At 33.2% G+C, this 6,000-nt stretch overlaps 1 protein-coding gene and 1 long non-coding RNA gene across 2 annotated transcripts in view; one reads left to right on the top strand and one right to left on the bottom strand.

The window, feature by feature from the left end:
- The window catches only part of LOC130650349 (uncharacterized), a 69,109-nt gene that overhangs the window by 45,017 nt on the left and 18,092 nt on the right, over positions 1 to 6,000 (bottom strand). The window lies entirely within an intron of this gene.
- LOC130650440 (uncharacterized) overlaps positions 1 to 6,000 on the top strand; it is a 35,321-nt gene that overhangs the window by 24,156 nt on the left and 5,165 nt on the right. The window lies entirely within an intron of this gene.

Below are 6,000 nucleotides of genomic sequence, written 5' to 3'. Positions count from 1 at the left end.
TAAACATAATGTCATCATTTTACTTATATAATAGTAATAACTTTTGTGAAACATTTCAAAGTAGATGCAGATATTTGTCAGTGGATAGGCTATTTAGTAAGAAGAAAAATTGCCTGTAGAACCTTGGTGCTGGAAAGCCTCGTTCTCATGTTATTAACAGTTTAATGTTTTTGACAATAAAAACCGTCCAGTGTGTTTTGTATGAGACGGTTCTTACATGCATTTTTTGACTATTTTTTCTCAGTAACTACAACGTTTTAACGAAATCTTAAAAAGCAAACTTATAAACAAAGGCATTTTAAGAAAAATGGCGGAAGATTTTTGTGTGACTTTGGCTAGAACCAGACTTATGACGTCACAAAGTGCACGGTCAAACCTTCATAAATTCTAAAATTTCAAAAAATTTTAACTGCTGACCTCAGCATTTTTATAAAAAACGGACAAGAAATTCATGGTAGCAAATTTGGAGATCTATTACCATGCAAAATTTGGAGGTCAAAGGTTAACCGGAAGTACCTGTTTTGGGGCCTTACTTTTTTTGGTCTTTTTAAAAACAGGTAAATCGCTATAACTTCTGAAATATTGAAGGTATTTCTTAAATCTTTGGCAGATATGTAAAACACTTCAGGTTAAAACCGGGTAGGAGCACAAATTCCCGATTTGTGGCTTTGCGGGGGGTCCAGAAGCCCTAAAATGTCAAATATTCAAGACCAAATAAAATGCTGACGTCAGCGTTTTTTTGAAAAAAAAATTGTGTGAACCTTTGTCATGTCAAGATGGTTCATTGTGCTAAATATAAAGCCAATCCGACATGTCGTTCGGGATTTCCGATTTTTCCGATTTTTTCCTAATTTGGTGAAAACGCACGTATTGGCATGTTTAACATGCAATATTGGCCTTGCACAATTAATATTGAACGCAATATTTTACACAAATACTCACCACGTTAACCTCTCAATGCCTGGAGAAAATAATTGCCATTTGACTTTACGTTGCAGAATCATAGCGTTTCCAATTTCTCACAATTGCTGTTTTAACAAGGAAAAAGATGCGTTTTAGCATTTTTCGCGATCCATAACATCGTTTTATGATGTTGTTATCTCGTGGTACTTCATGTTCACAGTTTTACATATGTATTCTTCAGGTCTACAAAAAATCTAAAACGTGTTAAAAAAACTAGAACTCAAACGAGGCTGTTATTGTATCAAAACAGGCAGTTGAATTTAAATTTTCCATTATTTTACGGAAATATCACGTGCTCATTTGTTTCCTGTCAACGACATTTTTTGTATGTTACAGTTCTTCTTTATTAAAACCCTTCTGTCACTAGGTACGCGAAGAACAGATAAAACGAATTAAAAAAAAATAGAACTCAAACGAGTCTGGTATTGTATCAAAATAAGCAGTTGAATTTCAATTTTCCATTATTTTGCGGAAACTTGATCTGCTGAAGTATTTCTTCTCAACGACATATTTTGGATGTTACAGTTCCTCTTTATTAAAACCCTTCTATCACTAGGTACACGAAGAACAGATAACACGAATTAAAAAAACAGGAACTCAAACGAGGCTGTTCTTGTATCAAAATAAGCCGTTGAATTTCAATTTTCTGCTATTTCACGGAAATTTGACGTGCTGAAGTATTTCTTTTCAACGACATATTTTGAATGTTACAGCTCTTCTTTATTAAAACCGTTCTGTCACTACGTACACGAAAAATAGATAAAACGAATTAAAAAAAATAGAACTCAAACGAGGCTGTTCTTGTATCAAAATAAGCAGTTGAATTTTAATTTTCAGCTATTTGACGGAAATTTGACGAGCTCAAGTATTTCTTCTCAACGACATTTTTTGGATGTTACAGTTCCTCTTTATTAAAAACCTTCTATTACTACGTACACGAGGAACAGATAAAACGAATTAAAAAAACAAGAACTCAAACGAGGCTGTTCTTGTATCAAAATAAGCAGTTTAATTTCAATTTTCTGCTATTTTACGGAAATTTGCCGTGCTGAATTATTTCCCGTCAACGAAATTTTTTGTATGTTACAGTTCTTCTTTATTAAAACCCTTCTGTCACTAGGTACACGAAGAACAGATAAAACGAATTAAAAAAACTAGAACGCAAACGAGGCTGTTCTTGTATCAAAATAAGCAGTTGAATTTCAATTTTCTGCTATTTGACGGAAACTTGACGTGCTAAAGTATTTCTTCTCAACGACATATTTTGGATGTTACAGTTCCTCTTTATTAAAACCCTTTTATCACTAGGTACACGAAGAACAGATAAAACGAAGTAAAAAAACAAGAACTCAAACGAGGCTGTTCTTGTATCAAAATAAGCAGTTGAATTTCAATTTTCTGCTATTTCACGGAAATTTGACGTGCTCAAGTATTTCTTCTCAACGACATTTTTTGTATGTTACAGTTCTTCTTTATTAAAACCGTTCTGTCACTACGTACACGAAAAATAGATAAAACGAAATAAAAAAACAAGAACTCAAACGAGGCTGTTCTTGTATCAAAATAAGCCGTTGAATTTCAATTTTCTGCTATTTGACGGAAACTTGACGTGCTGAAGTATTTCTTCTCAACGACATATTTTGGATGTTACAGTTCCTCTTTATTAAAACCCTTCTATCACTAGGTACACGAAGAACAGATAAAACGAATGAAAAAAACTAGAACTCAAACGAGGCTGTTCTTGTATCAAAATAAGCAGTTGAATTTCAATTTTCTGCTATTTGACGGAAACTTGACGTGCTGAAGTATTTCTTCTCAACGACATATTTTGGATGTTACAGTTCCTCTTTATAAAAACCCTTCTATCACTAGGTACACGAAGAACAGATAAAACGAATGAAAAAAACTAGAACTCAAACGAGGCTGTTCTTGTATCAAAATAAGCAGTTGAATTTCAATTTTCTGCTATTTCACGGAAATTTGACGTGCTGAAGTATTTCTTCTCAACGACATATTTTGCATGTTACACTTCCTCTTTATTAAAACCCTTCTTACACTAGGTACACGAAGAACAGATAAAACGAATTAAAAAAACTAGCACTCAAACGAGGCTGTTCTTGTATCAAAATAAGCAGTTGAATTTCAATTTTCTGCTATTTGACGGAAACTTGACGTGCTCAAGTATTTCTTCTCAGCGACATTTTTTGTATGTTACAGTTCTTCTTTATTAAAACCGTTCTGTCACTAGGTACACGAAGAATAGATAACACGAATTAAAAAAACAAGAACTCAAACGAGGCTGTTCTTGTATCAAAATAAGCAGTTGAATTTCAATTTTCTGCTATTTCACGGAAGTTTGACGTGCTGAATTATTTCCCGTCAACGACATTTTTTGTATGTTACAGTTCTTCTTTATTAAAACCGTTCTGTCACTACGTACACGAAAAATAGATAAAACGAAATAAAAAAACAAGAACTCAAACGAGGCTGTTCTTGTATCAAAATAAGCCGTTGAATTTCAATTTTCTGCTATTTGACGGAAACTTGACGTGCTGAAGTATTTCTTCTCAACGACATATTTTGGATGTTACAGTTCCTCTTTATTAAAACCCTTCTATCACTAGGTACACGAAGAACAGATAAAACGAATTAAAAAAAATAGAACTCAAACGAGGCTGTTCTTGTATCAAAATAAGCAGTTTAATTTCAATTTTCTGCTATTTTACGGAAATTTGCCGTGCTGAATTATTTCCCGTCAACGAAATTTTTTGTATGTTACAGTTCTTCTTTATTAAAACCCTTCTGTCACTAGGTACACGAAGAACAGATAAAACGAATTAAAAAAACTAGAACGCAAACGAGGCTGTTCTTGTATCAAAATAAGCAGTTGAATTTCAATTTTCTGCTATTTGACGGAAACTTGACGTGCTAAAGTATTTCTTCTCAACGACATATTTTGGATGTTACAGTTCCTCTTTATTAAAACCCTTTTATCACTAGGTACACGAAGAACAGATAAAACGAAGTAAAAAAACAAGAACTCAAACGAGGCTGTTCTTGTATCAAAATAAGCAGTTGAATTTCAATTTTCTGCTATTTCACGGAAATTTGACGTGCTCAAGTATTTCTTCTCAACGACATTTTTTGTATGTTACAGTTCTTCTTTATTAAAACCGTTCTGTCACTACGTACACGAAAAATAGATAAAACGAAATAAAAAAACAAGAACTCAAACGAGGCTGTTCTTGTATCAAAATAAGCCGTTGAATTTCAATTTTCTGCTATTTGACGGAAACTTGACGTGCTGAAGTATTTCTTCTCAACGACATATTTTGGATGTTACAGTTCCTCTTTATTAAAACCCTTCTATCACTAGGTACACGAAGAACAGATAAAACGAATGAAAAAAACTAGAACTCAAACGAGGCTGTTCTTGTATCAAAATAAGCAGTTGAATTTCAATTTTCTGCTATTTGACGGAAACTTGACGTGCTCAAGTATTTCTTCTCAACGACATTTTGTGTATGTTACAGTTCTTCTTTATTAAAACCGTTCTGTCACTACGTACACGAAAAATAGATAAAACGAATTAAAAAAAATAGAACTCAAACGATGCTGTTCTTGTATCAAAATAAGCCGTTGAATTTCAATTTTGTGCTATTTGACGGAAACTTGACGTGCTGAAGTATTTCTTCTCAACGACATATTTTGGATGTTACAGTTCCTCTTTATTAAAACCCTTCTGTCACTAGGTACGCGAAGAACAGATAAAACGAATGAAAAAAACTAGCACTCAAACGAGGCTGTTCTTGTATCAAAATAAGCAGTTGAATTTCAATTTTCTGCTATTTGACGGAAACTTGACGTGCTCAAGTATTTCTTCTCAACGACATTTTTTGTATGTTACAGTTCTTCTTTATTAAAACAGTTCTGTCACTAGATACACGAAGAATAGATAACACGAATTAAAAAAACAAGAACTCAAACGAGGCTGTTCTTGTATCAAAATAAGCAGTTGAATTTCAATTTTCTGCTATTTTACGGAAATTTGCCGTGCTGAATTATTTCCCGTCAACGACATTTTTTGTATGTTACAGTTCTTCTTTATTAAAACCGTTCTGTCACTAGGTACACGAAGAACGGATAAAACAAATTAAAAAAACAAGAACTCAAACGAGGCTGTTCTTGTATCAAAATAAGCAGTTGAATTTCAATTTTCTGCTATTTCACGGAAGTTTGACGTGCTGAATTATTTCCCGTCAACGACATTTTTTGTATGTTACAGTTCTTCTTTATTAAAACCGTTCTGTCACTACGTACACGAAAAATAGATAAAACGAAATAAAAAAACAAGAACTCAAACGAGGCTGTTCTTGTATCAAAATAAGCCGTTGAATTTCAATTTTCTGCTATTTCACGGAAATTTGATGTGGTGAAGTATTTCTTGTCAACGACATATTTTGGATGTTACAGTTCCTCTTTATGAAAACCCTTCTATCACTAGGTACACGAAGAACAGATAAAACGAATTAAAAAAAATAGAACTCAAACGAGGCTGTTCTTGTATCAAAATAAGCAGTTGAATTTCAATTTTCTGCTATTTGACGGAAACTTGACGTGCTCAAGTATTTCTTCTCAACGACATTTTTTGTATGTTACAGTTCTTCTTTATTAAAACCGTTCTGTCACTAGATACACGAAGAATAGATAACACGAATTAAAAAAACAAGAACTCAAACGAGGCTGTTCTTGTATCAAAATAAGCCGTTGAATTTCAATTTTGTGCTATTTGACGGAAACTTGACGTGCTGAAGTATTTCTTCTCAATGACATATTTTGGATGTTACAGTTCCTCTTTATTAAAACCCTTCTATCACTAGGTACGCGAAGAACAGATAAAACGAATGAAAAAAACTAGCACTCAAACGAGGCTGTTCTTGTATCAAAATAAGCAGTTGAATTTCAATTTTCTGCTATTTGACGGAAACTTGACGTGCTCAAGTATTTCTTCTCAACGACATTTTTTGTATGTTACAG

The sequence above is a fragment of the Hydractinia symbiolongicarpus genome, chromosome 1 (assembly GCF_029227915.1).
Source record: "Hydractinia symbiolongicarpus strain clone_291-10 chromosome 1, HSymV2.1, whole genome shotgun sequence".
NCBI classification, from domain to species: domain Eukaryota; kingdom Metazoa; phylum Cnidaria; class Hydrozoa; order Anthoathecata; family Hydractiniidae; genus Hydractinia; species Hydractinia symbiolongicarpus.
Note: the sequence above shows the minus strand (reverse complement) of the source record. Positions and strands in the feature narration are given on the sequence as shown.